This window comes from Bactrocera tryoni, chromosome 2 (assembly GCF_016617805.1).
Source record: "Bactrocera tryoni isolate S06 chromosome 2, CSIRO_BtryS06_freeze2, whole genome shotgun sequence".
Lineage (NCBI taxonomy): Eukaryota > Metazoa > Arthropoda > Insecta > Diptera > Tephritidae > Bactrocera > Bactrocera tryoni.
This window is the reverse complement of record NC_052500.1, coordinates 18,501,644-18,515,879: the sequence shown is the minus strand read 5'-3', so window position 1 is coordinate 18,515,879 and position 14,236 is coordinate 18,501,644. Positions and strand designations below refer to the sequence as shown.

Here is a 14,236-nt window from a genome sequence, read left to right as displayed (position 1 = left end):
TATTTTTAAAAAATTTGTAAAATTTTACACTTATTTTTGGAATTTTCATAGTTTAACTAGAAGATAAATTATTAAAAAATGTGAAACTCTTTGTATTTTTTGTTTCCGATAGAAATTGCGACCTGCATTCTGCCCGCCGTCCGACAAATGAACATGCGAGATGCATCGGGCAATTACTTCACAAAGCCAGAATATCAAAGATTTCGTATCTAAAAAATGTGTGAATAATGTTTAAATATATTTTTGCTCAATTATTTCTTTCTCTCCCAAAAAAATTCTCAAAAAAATCGATTTTTGAAGCCTCTAAAGCAGGCTCTCCCTTAAGGTAATAATCTCACATTGCATTACATCAGAGTATGCCATTAGAAGCGGGGAGACAGCAGATGCAGCGGCTTCCGGAATGCAGTCGCACATATAATAAATTCCAGGTCGTAAAAGAATTCCGAGAAACGAAATAGCTAATGAGACAGCAAAAAATGTCATACCTCTGCCTAATGAACCAGTACAGGAAATACGGAAATCACTAAAAACGATATACAATGAAATTTCCGAAAGGTCTGACAGACGAATTAGGGCGAGAATATCGCCTAGATCACGTGTAAGAGTCGCTAAGAAAAACACGCATGCTTTTTATTCACACGGTCTCTAAAGGATTGCAAGACGGTTGTTGTCCTAATGCCTAGTCAAAACCTACTAACATTACATGCGAGTTGGATGAAAATAAGTAATACCGATCATGTAGGAAATGCAGGGAAGTAGGCATCAGAGACCTACTTGCATTAAATGTAATACGGGTGTGCCTAAGTAATGACGATACATGGAAGTATGCATGGGAGAGACACTGAACACCAGTCCAGTCTAGAACTCGTCTTAAATATTTAGGAGGTTCGCAATTCAGGGGCTAGACGAAAATTAGATACCAAATCGCACTTAAAGTTCACAAATAGCGCTGACGTCCTGTATAACAAATATTTCATCGGAAATTGTACTGAACCTCAATCCGACATTACTAATGACCAGTAGGTTTATGTAAGGTGTGACAGCCGGCCGGTATAACCTAACCTTTCTTTTGACTTATGATGAATAAAATGTTCAGAAAATAGATAATCTCTCCAACAACATTTCAAAGACAAAGTTCTTAAAAACCACACATAGTTAAAAAATCTGACGTTAGTTATTTTTATAACAGTTTAGAACTTTACCCAATCTATTTGGGGAAAAGATATTAAGATGAGTGGAGACTAGAAACACCATATAATGACTAGTGTAGAAGCTGGCAGAAGGTAGAAAAAGAGGAGACTATAAAATAGAAGATGGGAGCTCAGTATAGGAAAATAATCGCAACTATGGGTCAAGAGTTTCCTGACGATGTTTCAGAGCTTGTACAGATACAATTTTTGGACTCATGAACTTCATCAGAAGCACAAGGGTGGTTCAGAAAGAAGACAATAGAGTGAGGGGCTTGTAGTCCCAGTGGTTACACAATAGGCCTCCGAAAGCTGTAGCCATTCGAGCTACCTACCTACCCTAAGGTGATAGGTCGTTTAGTCGTCCTTTCCGGTTACGAAGACCCAATTGTCATTTCAATAATTTCAGAAGAGTCTCCCATGTTAAAAGAAGAGCATAAAAATCCCATAACTAGAATGAGTCCATATTCCAATTAAATCCTTAGACTTGGATGTCATCAAAATTGATAAATAATATTGTTCATTGGGTATAACCTGACAACTAGCGTCTAAGGTGAGATAGATAAATAACTACTTATATGTATATATGTGTAAGTATGTATGTATATGAATGAATTTAATACATATGCAAGTGTGGTATTATCAGGAATTCTTAACCATAAGCAGCAACAACAAAAACACTTACTAGCTATAAATTAAAAATATTACATTGAAATAATGATTTACTTCACAACGGTTAAGTAGATGGCAATTTCGAGCACAGCGGGTAGGTGCCTGCGACAGACTGCGTTGCGCTGACAATTTTGCCTCAGCAGAAAAGAGCTGCGAGAATAAATTTGCTTTTAACACTTTTAGCTGAATAATTGAGGCGCATATATTTAAGCAACTCCAAATACCTTAAACGTGTTATATAATGGGCGCCAATGCATGAATAATTTTATGTGTACACAAGTGTACGCATGTATGTGTGCGTGTAGAAAGGAGTCTGATTCCATCCTTAGACAGAGTTTGCTTTGGTTGATTGCCTTTGTTTTCTTTTGCCTTTCATCCTAATGCTTTTGTGCTTTTGCATGCCTTTATAAAATTAGCGAAGTTCCATAATCTGAGCGCTTATTGTTATTTTTGGGTTAATTGGATTTTTCCTACTTTTTTTGTTATATCTGTGCAATTATGCGCTTAGAGTGTGTGAAAGGTACTGATACGCATATGTATGTATGTGTATATATTGTACATTTATAGGGTATAAATATAACATAGATCTATATTTGTCACTCCATGGGAGTGGTTTTGGGGATGAAATCTGTCATAAAATCAGTGCGCGGAAAATAATTTTAATTCAAATTCAGGAAAATTCACGAAGTAATATCAATCTTAAAAATATGCTGGAAGGAAACTTGCATCTGTTGAAAACTGTACATCAACATTTTCACCATTCCATTGTGTGGTATGGAAATATCACTTATACCGGAAATGTTCAACGTTTCATTCTGAACAACTTTTAATAAGAGACTGTTGGTCTAAAACCGGTTTCGTGGCAGCGATTATGATTCCTAACAAACTTCGCCTTAAAAATCGCTGAGAGAAACTGGTTTTAGACCCGTAGTCTCTTAGGCAAATTTTTATAGAATGATCCGATATGTATATATGTGTATCCTGTATATCCCGTAAAGGTGATTTTTCCGTTTTTTTGGATTCCCTGAAAATCGACCCGCTCTACTAGTTTACAGGTTACTTCACGAACAAAAAGACCTTAAACGGCATCTAAAGCAAATTTTTGTGTAAATTTAAGTCTTCATGCTTTAAATTCCATCTTTCTGTATTCAGAATGTGAACGTTAAATCCTAATTAAGGGGTTACTTGGGCTCACGGGTTTTAAAAAAATCATTTCTCTTTTATTGTCTTATTAAATTCTAAAACCTCTAGAATATTATTCTAAATTTTCAAGTTGAACCGAGTAATAGTTTCGGAGATTCAGCCTTGAGAACTTGTGCGCTCGAGTATAGCTAAGCTAAGTGCGCCGTCTTTCAACGCGTTTTTCTCGAAACTGTGTTTTTGAAGTCGGTTGGCAAGATTTCTCGAGAATTACTCAATCGATCTTCAATAAATTTTAAACAAGTTTTTGAGATACAATTCTTAAAGACTTGAACGAAGGATTTCTTTTCCATTATAACTATTAAAAAAAAGGAAACGAAATTTTAGTTTCTTTTTTGTAAAAATGTATTCCAAAAATCCATTTTTTTTATTTCCTTCGTTCAAGTAAGATTAGATTTTTTTCACTTTAAACGATTCTTCAAGAAGTTATTTTACCAACGCATTGTTTTTCCGAGGGGCCACCGGAAATGGCGTCACAATGGCCGATTTTAGAATATTTTTTTCCAAAAATTTCAGAATTTCTTTGTTAATAGTGTATGTTTGTAAGAATAAAAAAATCTAAAAACACTTCATTTTTTATATGAGAAAAAATATTTGAAAAAATGCTGTTTTTTACCCGACGAAACCCATGTAACCCCTTAAGACACGGGCGAGAAACTGTGACTATAAATAATCGCATACCTCCAATAAGAACAGAAAATTGAACACCGAGGTATTAGTTTCATTCAAAGATAAACATTGAACTTGAGATTTGAGAAAAAATTTAGCTGCTCATATGTCGAAACCGAAATCGATTCTAAAGCATCTTCTTCTTCTCTACTGGCGTAGACACCGCTTATGCGATGATAGCCGGGTTAACAACAGCGCGCCAGTCGTTTCTTCTTTTCGCAAGGTGGCGCCAATTGGAGATTCCAAGCGAAGGCAGGTCCTTCTCCAATTGGTCTTTCCAACAGAGTGGAGGTCTTCCTCTTCCTCTGCTTCCTCCGGCGGATATTGCGTCGAATTATTAGACGTGTATAGAATATGGAAGTTTTTTTCATATTCTAGTTAGATTTACCATAGATGAGTTAGTAACCTATGATGACGTTGACTATTTGTCGACTGAAAAACCTTGCCTAAATGAAGTCAAAGAAAATACATTGAGGTCAAGAAGAAATAGCACGCTGCAGCCGCTGTGGGTGTAAATTGAAGAAAATGCTATTAATGTCTGAAAAATTTGTATAAAATATTTTTTCACAAAAATTTCTTCTATTTGAGTTTCAAGTGCGTTTTTGTAATAAAAAATTGTGATTCATTCCATAATATGAGTCTGACCCTTCTTGGAAGCTTCTGTTTATTAAGTCTGTATTTATTAAGTTTAATTTCGCACTAAATTTACGAAATCATTTAGGTTGAAAATATTTGCTTTTCTAAGCACAAATGATTCTGAGCTTCACTTATTTCAGTATTTATTCCACGAGAACACCTCATAACAATTGGATCACAACCTTCACATTTTTTCTACTAAATAACAAATCTCCCCACTTCAGCTACATTACTTAGCTCATCAACTTACTTATACTCCTCAGCAGTAGTTTGCTTCTAAGAAAAGTTTTCAATTCTTTCACTATTCACTTTGCTTTATAGCATAGTGAGTGCGCTCTTCCTGCCACATAGTTTTACAACAGTTATATTTTATTTTGCAGGAAATATTTACGAGCGCTTTACGACGTTAAAAAATTGATGGCGGGCGCTCATGCTTGAATTTCCAATAAAAAAAAAATGGAATAAATTCAGAGAAATTTTTTGCAAACGTTTGTGTGCATGTGCGTGCAAAACAAAACATGTTTCATACCATGCACCAAGCAACGCATTACCTATTTTATTATAATGACTTTTGTACTGCTATTTTGCCAGTGCCATAAAAAACACAGCAACAGCAACAAACACAAACAAAAAGAAAAAATCTGTGTTTATACAAATATTTACACAAATTAAATTCGCAAATATTGACACACACTAAAAGTTCACGATTTTTTTGTAAATATAAAAAAGTCAGTCAGCTGTCACTTGCAGGCAGTTGAACTCAAATTATACACAAACACATACAACACACACGGCGTGCGCCACCTTGACTTACACGAACGCGAAATTGCTACTAAATAAATATTTGTCGCTACAACGGAATAAAACGGAACTCCACCGAACCTATGCGTACGCACTCGCGCTCGATTAAGAAGCGATTAAGCACTTATCGCCGTTTTTTGTTTACTATATACGCCAAGAATACACTGTTTTCCCACATTCAAACGAGGCGACAGCAGTGATGTTGAAAAGACCGAAAGTCAATGCGCACGACAACACATACAACGGTTGAATGGCGCGCCGATACAACAATACCAACAACTATGAGAACCAGCTAGCGCTTTGCATTAAACGAAACAGACCCACTGGCGTGCGTTGGAGTGCAGTAAAACCGTTAGATAAAGTGACGAACTTGAATTTGTTGCCATATATTGCAGACAACGAGTGGCAACGAAAAGTCGGTTTGGCATTCGTTTTTTACAGTTGGAGTTAGTTTCGCGGCATTTTTTCGTGATTTCATTGTTGTACTACAATGTTTTTGTTATACGAATACACTTTAGCGTGTTTTGTTTTTTGTTTTTGTTGTACCATCTGCGTTGTACTTGAACGCAAGAGCAACTGCTTCGGCCAACGCACGATGTAGCACTCGAGTGACAGGCCAACACACAAGTGTTGAATGATGAGGCTAAAAAGCGTCAACACACCGTTACCAACAACTTTGCTGTGTTGCTGAGTGCGTGTAGTCGACTGATGTTGCGGCAACATGTTGCTTGGCGGCACGTGCTGCTGTATGCTTAATACAGCAAAAAATAGAAGCAAAAGTCTATGCTTGTATGTGTGCGCCGCGTTTATATGCACATACTTACTTATCAGTATGGTGTGATGTGGCATGGTATGGTGCTGAGAATGCGCTTGGGGCGCAACAAGTTGCTAAATGCGCGTAAGTTGTAGTAAACAACGGAAGTTCCCAGGGTTGCAGGGTTGCTCTCACATACAAATTAAGTTACACACACAGTAACTTACACATATTAGCATGTGTATGCGTGCAACTGGTGGACCTGTTGTCCGCGCATTAAATATCATCGCTGAAATAAGTGCATTAAAACAACCGCGGTGCAAAATAAAAAAAAAACGTGAATGATAAATTAAAGAGAGTGTCCAACTTTTAGCTTTAAAAAACCTTCATATAATGCACGCTGTGTATAAAGTTGCTTCTTGAAAAGCTGGGTGTGGGTGTAGGTAAGTTTTTATTGCTGGTGTGTTTAGGAATATTAAATAATATTAAAAATAAATAAAACTGCAATTCGAAGTAATTTTCTACCTGGGTTATGCGTATATATCAGATTTTAGAGGTTTCATCGCGTTCCAGTAAAATGGTAAAAAAATTAAAATATCGCCTCAAAGATTTATCAATTCTTCTAAAAATTTGGGGTATACTTATATATATTTTAAGAATACATAGGCAAATTTTTGAAGAAAATAAATGAAATAAAAAACTCTCTACTAGAAGATAATGTCCAAAAATTTACCAATGCTTAAAAATAAAAAAAGGCCAAATTGCAGCGTTTAAAAAAATTAACTTTACTACAAAATTTGACGAGCTGAGTCGATTTGGCCATATCCATTTCTCTGTTCGTCTGTATATACGCCAGCTAGTCATTACGGAGAATAAACTAGAATGACCAAAAGCGATTTTTAGCTATGTGTGTGGTGAGAAACTAGAGAATTGATCATACCGAAGGCCGAAAGAAACAACACAGCCTACTCGAAAGAGCTTAAGCCTATAAGCTTTACTTCCTCCCTGCTGAAAACGTTAGCGAAAATCTTGGACGTGCACATCAGTGATGCAGCGTTTCCTGGAAGCGCAAACTCAAAGTCAAAACGGTAGAGACTGCACTCCGTACTCCACTGATATTTAATATCCAAAGGGCTTTGGAATATAAAGAATATGTTACTGAAGCCTTCCTGGACATTTATGGAGCATTCAAAAAAGAATCTACGGAATCTATTCTGAATCTTATCCAGTCAATAGGTGTTGATCCCGCTATACAACGTTGGATTAGAAGTCTCTTGACCTCTAGAAGGATAAGAGCAGAATGGAACGACGCTGGAATGACTAATTAAGTATGTAGAAGAACTCCGCAAGATGGAGTGCTCTCAGCGCTACTATGAAAATTAGTGGGGAATTAGCTGCTAAGGAACTTAGACGGCAAAGCCTCTAAGATAGTATAGCATATGTGGATGACGTTATCATCCGTACCCAGGACAGTCGGGTCTACGTAACCGGTATGGACCCGGACTTTCATCCGGCCAAGGTCTGTTAATTCGGCAGATTTTTGCCGCTACAACAACAAAAACAATGACAACGCCAAACACAACAACAACAATAAGAAAAACAACAACGTTGTCATCTTAATAACTGGTAGGTGTCTATACACCATTAGTAGTATTACGACCACCACTTTCAATACAATCCAGAATTGAGCATCCTAGTCGGATCTGAGGTTGAATCTTCAGTAAACGGATCTACTTGTGTTCACAAGAAAATACAAAATCCGTCCAAGGAGGTTCTTTTCGAAAAATGGGATACAACTTTCTCTAAAGTACCGTACCTAGTACCTTCTTAGATAACAAACTGTTGTAGAAGGACAATGTGGAAGAAAGAGTGAGAGTGGCCAGCAATGCCTTAGATGTTCGGCACAAACTGGAGGCTTTCTTTTTCTCATATGCACTGGTGCTACACATCTATTGTAAGACCAATTCTTCTCTACGATGCAGTAGTATGGTCGACAGGCGTACGAAAATCCACCTACTGGAAGCCGGAAGACTTATCAAAGGGAAAGACCGAGTGAAAAGGGACATAAATTAAAGCCACGACTGCTCTTCTGTTTTTAGAGAAGAACATCCACTTGGAACTAACGATGCTATCATTTGCATAACACTCATAAAAATATTCACTAAATATATAAACAATTGTGTTCACTGAATTGAAATTCTAACCAGCATTTAGTTCCGTCTTCCCAACAATATGCTTTACTCAACAAGTTAACAAAAATATTCAAATTAACCCAATTAGAAAATTTGTTTACGAAGTGTACAAAATAACAGCGTCATATCGCCTTTCCTATTTCAATAAAATTTTCTGGAGATAAATACCGTCAACTAAATTTTCTGGAGGTAAATACCAGGAAATGTCATCAACTAAATTTACAGACCACTAACCCGACAGTCAGACAGACCAATCCACGAGCATTCAGTGTCGCAGTAATAGTCATCTAAACAACCAACCTGCCATGCTTAGTAAACATTTGATTTTCTCGATTTTTGATATTTTTAAATGATTTGTACCCTCATCTATCAATACCACCCTCGCATACCAAAGCTGCGTTTGTATGTATGTATATGCAAATTGACGTCTGCTAAGGTGAGTGCGATTATGTATATTTATGTATATATGTAGCGAAAATAAGCTTTTGTGATTGTATCGGGGGGTTTGGGTGGTGTTGGCGGCGTGCTGGCGTACTATTCCAGGTACATTGCCGTTTAAAATCATTACACTTGAACGCGTTTACTGCGTAAATTAATGCCTTTTCTACTCTAATCACTTGTTTACCTGTCATGGCAACAAAAGGCGCTACAATACAATGCTTTGATATACCCCTCACGTATATGTATGTACATAGGTATGTAGCTGCATAACCTTAAGCTTGGCGTTACACTTTCATTGCCAAGCATCTTCACCTTCGTATTGGCGCCAGTTACACCTCGATGGGTTTCTATTCAAATTAGTGGCGGTGCACAAAGCTTTATTTATTTATTTTCTTTTTGAATTTTTTTCTTTTTATTTTTGTAACTCTATTTATGCATATGACATTATTTGGCGGGCATATTTATATATATACTATATGTATGTGCTGACATATGTGTATTTGCATGTGCTTATATTTTGCGTCATTTGCTCGCTTTTATAAGTAGTTCAAAGGTAATTTTACATGAAGAATGCAAAGCGTCATAAAATCGTCTTATTATATTAAATGATTTCTTTATAATGCCATTAAATAGTTTCTGTATTTAAATGTGTATTAATTTCTGTCAGTTCTTATAAGTGCCTTGGCGTATACGTAACCTTAATGCAAATGCCCAAGCTAAATTAAATAAAACTGGTAGTATTCCTTGAAAGGAAAGCATTTTAAGTTTGCTACGAAGTTTGTAACACTTAAAAGGAAATGTCGGAGATCCTTTGAGGCATATACATATATATATATGTGACCTGGTCTACGGAAAGGGGGCTTAGGTGTCAAAAAATCAATTTTCACTTTTTAGTTGATTCGGATGGAAGATGAGATGCTTTTTCACGTGATTCTGTTTCCCAGAAAACTAGTTTTCGCACGTTAGCTCCCTTTTCGTAGACCAGGTCACATATATAAATTGTAAGCATGACGAGCTGAGTTGATCCAGACATGCCTGTCTGTTTGTCCGTCCGTGAACTAGTATTGCAGTTTTGAAAATATCGAACAGACCTTTTTCTATACAGGGAGTTGCTTATTTGTCCTTATCGCCGATATCGGACCACTGTAAAATATAGCAGCTAAACAAAAAGCCCGATCGAAATCAAGACCTTGTATGAAAAACTTTTTTATTTTGCAGGACATTTTCAAGAAATTTTACATGAGTTGTTAACCAAGGCAGCGCTATAATCTCCGAAAACATTGTTTAGATTAAAGCACCATAGCACGTAGTTTTCATTCAAACCGATCGATAAAAATCAAGATAGAGATATTTTTGTAAACTTTCATGCTATTTCAATGCTCCTGTGAAGGGTATTATAACTTCGGTATATTAGAGTTGAGGACATTTTGCTTTCAGAGTCCAAATTATATTTGAAAATATGATAAATTACAGGTTAGATTATCATAAGAAAGTGAGAAGATTGCCTTTTTTGACAATTTGTAGATATAGCAACCAAATATTGTAACATGGTGTCATTTAAGAAAAATGAACTGAAATATTATTTGGAAAAGGATTAGCACATGTTTAAAAAATATATTCCAAAAACAAGTAAGGAGGGCTAAGTTCAGATGTAACCGAAGATTTTATACTCATGCAACATGCAAGAATCAAACCAAGGGAAATACCTTAAGGTGTAAAACCAATATATAAAATATATCAAATTTATCTATTTTAAGTACAAAGATACGCTGTTATGAGTAAAACACGCTATCTCATTTTCATCGGGACAACTCACATATTGGCCGCTATATGCGGTGCAAAGTCACCCCGAAATTCGAAAATTTTTATATAAAGTATATGGGGGCAACGGGAAGTATTGGTCCTCTTCAACCCATTTTTGACATATAGACATACCATTATAAGAGAAAGATTATCTTTTAATTTCAATTATATATATCACACATTGACCGACATTTTCGATCAAAAGTCAACTACAAGCATTGGGTCCACATATTCAGTGCCTAGGGGCTTGAGTGGTTTTTATTGGATTTAAACAATTTTTGCCCTTAAGATGGCCCACACTAAAGAAAATATTCGTGTAAAGTTACTGTAAATTGAACAAATCAAGTGAAATTTAAAATTGTGTTATATGGGAAGAAGGTGGCGTTGTTGTCGGGTCCCAAGGTATGGGATTTCACCAAAAAGTGAGCGGTGCCACGCTTAACGTCCAATTTTTACACCGTCTCCCATAAAGCTTTCCCATTTTATCTTAGTGGTAAAATTTAATGTCTCTGGCGTATTTTGTTGTTGTTTCATCGCGCTTTTAGCACTTTTTAACAGTAGCGTTATATGAGGAGTGAGCGGGGTTATACTCCGATTTCATCCATTTTCACACTATCGGTAGAGGTTCTTACAAGATTTATATTCACCAAATTTGTTTATTGTAGCATATTTGATTTAGGAGATATGTACATTAAACTTGTTAGAGGGCGGAGCCACGTCCACTTTAAAACAAAAATTTCTTACATGTGCCCTGGCTACTGCAATCCACTCTACCACAATTCATCTTTATATCTTAATTTAGTGCTTTATTATGGCACTTTATTTGTTTTCGGTTAATGGCGATTTGTGGGCGTGGCAGTGGTTCAATTACGCCCATCTACGAACTTGATCTTTTTTTTACTAAGAAACCTGTCCACCAAGTTTCATCGAGATATCTCAATTTTTACTCAAGTTACAGCTTGCACGAGCGGACGGACGGACGGACAGACAGACAGTCAACCGGATTTCAACTTGTCTCGTCATCCCAATCATTTACATATGTATATATAACCCTATATCTATCTCGATTAGTTTTAGTTAGGTGATACGTACAACCGTTAGGTGAACAAAACTATAATACTCTGTAGCAACTGGTGGCAAGAGTAGAAAATGATTCGATTAAAAAACTTGTATGGTTATTAGGCTTTCATAGTCATAGTTTTGTCGCAGTGACATTGCTCTATGTGGCGGGACTAAGTGTCCCGAGCAAGTCACGGCAACCGAAACTCCAATAAGTTGAAGGATTTGTTGCGGAAACTAACACATACGCACTGTGCACCGCATAAGGTCTTGGCGTAAGAAAGAGATGAACAACCACACGTACACAAGCTCGTGATATGGGCGCCATTTGGTTTCAACAAGACGTCGCCACTTCCCACACATCACATCAATCAATGGATTTATTGTGAGAAGACTTCGCTGAGTAGATAATTTCACGTTTTGGGTTGGTCGATTGACCACCAATATCGTGTGATTTCACACCGTCAGACTTTTTCCTTTTTTTTGTTTTTGTAAAGTCTAAAGTCTATGCTGGCAATCCCGCTACGATTAATGACTTGAAGCAAAACATCACGCATGTCATTCGTCAGTTGCCAGTCGAAACGTTTGAACGACTCATCGAAAATTGGACTCAACGGATGGACCATCTGAGACGTAGCCGCGGCCAACATTTAAAAGAATCTACAAAACTTTCAGTTACTCGTTTTAATAAAAATAAAAGAATGTTGATTATTTACCATTCCTTTCATTGCTGTGAAAATTGCTTCTTCTGTTAAAATCAGTTTGGGAAATATTAAAGAAATATTTTAATGAAAACTTGGATGGTAGATCACAATTTTACTAGATATATATATTTTTTTTTGATTACAATTAAATTTTTGACTCACAAAGACAAATTTGCTATATTCCGTCTGCATACATATGTACATACATGCGCAACTCATCTCGTTGGCTTTTGAACGGTGCTTCACACATTCATATATCTAAGCATACATATTTGAATGAACTTTATTTAAGATATTCACCAAACCGCGTACTTTACCATTGTATTTAATTTTTTTTAATAAAGAAATTGTTTCACTTAATTTTAAACGAATAAACTTAAAGAGAGCTCATATTTAACGCGTGTTTTCACTTTCTACAAATTTCCTGGGTACTACTTATGTACATAAGTATGTTTATTTTGTCGCATAACGGAACTGTCAAAAGGAATTAGAAAAGGAAGCAGGGCTGCACACGCTGAAGAAAATATTTAGGATTGTAGCTGTTGATAAGGCAGTTGAAGCAATCTAAATACTTATTAACTCACATATCACATATTCCGAAACATATACTTGATTTTTTCATCACAAATATTTACTTTAAATAAATTATGGTTTGTTTTATTCTTGTTTGCATTCCATTTAATTTTAATTTTCAATATAAACCCAAATATACTAATATATGTATGTACTTATAACTGCTTAGCTTTTATCAGCACTGCATTAACGACTGCGTTTTAATCCCCTTTTCTACACAGCATGCAGCAACTCTATCATTTCCCACCATCTTTTGACAGTTTCCGTTCTTCGCATCAATTAATTTAGCCGACTGGCAAATGTGCGCGCTGTATAAATATTAAAATTCGTGTTAAATTCAGCATAAAATGCAAGGTTTTGTTAATAAAACTACTTAATAGTTATTAATCTGTGGTTGAAAGTACAATTCAATGTTTGCATATTTGTTTTTATGTGAAAATAATGCGATTGAAAATATTATGCATTTGTGCATGCATTCGGTAAAATAACACTACAATAAACACGAACAAAATTTACCGACAAAGTGAAAAAGCAAAGCACGATGTCATTTCACGACAAACATGCAGTTATTTCAGCATGCCCAAACATGCAAAATGGAAAAGTGATAATGTTGTTTACGGGCTTTTTAAACGTAACCAGTTATTTACAACATGCACAAACATGCAAATTGGAGAAAAAGGCAAAGTGGCAATGTTGTGCATGGGCTCTTCTAATGTTGGATGAATATTAAAGTTAATATTTGTGCTTTGAGTAAAAAACTAAATGAGAATTCAAATTTGCAGCATGCAGCATTTAAAATTCAAAATTAAAGGTGATTTGCTTAATGTTACGAAAAAATAGTGATATGTGAAAAAATTGTTAGTAATATACTTATGTATGTAAGTATGTATGTAGCATAAAATTGTGCAGTGTCGTAGTTTATATGGAAAAAGAGAGTAATAAAGAAATAAAAAAGTGTAAAGTTAAAGTCGAAATTAAAAAGTAAAATCAAAAGTAATAAAAAATAGTGCAGTTTCTTCGTATAAATCGTCAAAAATTGAGATTAATAAATATAAAATAGTGAAGTGTCGTAGTTTATATGAAAAAGAGAGTAATAAAGAAATAAAATAGTGCAAAATAGAAGTCGAAATTAAAAAGCAAAATCAAAAGAAATAAAAATGTAAAAAGTCGAGATGAAAAGTAAAATCAAAAGCAAAAAAAAAATAGTGCCGAAATTGAAAAGAAAATGAAAGAAACGAGTAACATTGTAAGAAAATAGAATAGTGTCCTAAAATGTGTAAAAGTTAAGCGTTTAGTTATTACTAAACAATAAAATAATATGCTGCCAATATATTGAATACAACTATGTATGTAAATAAATTACTTAATCAAGCGGGTGAGTTTGTTTTGAAACTTTTTAACATACTTGTATTTCTGTTTTAGCATATACAAATAGATATATTTATGAGTACATATATCAAATGAAACATGAATTAAAATAATGTGTATCAATAATCTTTATAAATAATGTCATTATATAATATCATGCCTGGATATTTTTCGGTA

At 35.3% G+C, this 14,236-nt stretch overlaps 1 protein-coding gene across 4 annotated transcripts in view; it reads right to left on the bottom strand.

The window, feature by feature from the left end:
- Positions 1 to 14,236, bottom strand: part of LOC120767199 (ras-related and estrogen-regulated growth inhibitor) — a 39,776-nt gene that overhangs the window by 23,564 nt on the left and 1,976 nt on the right. The window contains exon 1 of one of the 4 annotated variants that reach the window (XM_040093000.1): positions 4,916 to 5,743. The exons of 1 other annotated variant lie outside the window; for it this stretch is intronic. The gene's annotated coding sequence lies outside the window, so the exon portion shown is untranslated. Of the gene's footprint in view, positions 1 to 4,614; positions 4,775 to 4,915; positions 5,744 to 14,236 lie in introns of those variants that run through there. 2 more of the 4 variants (XM_040093001.1, XM_040093002.1) reach the window with 2 other exon arrangements.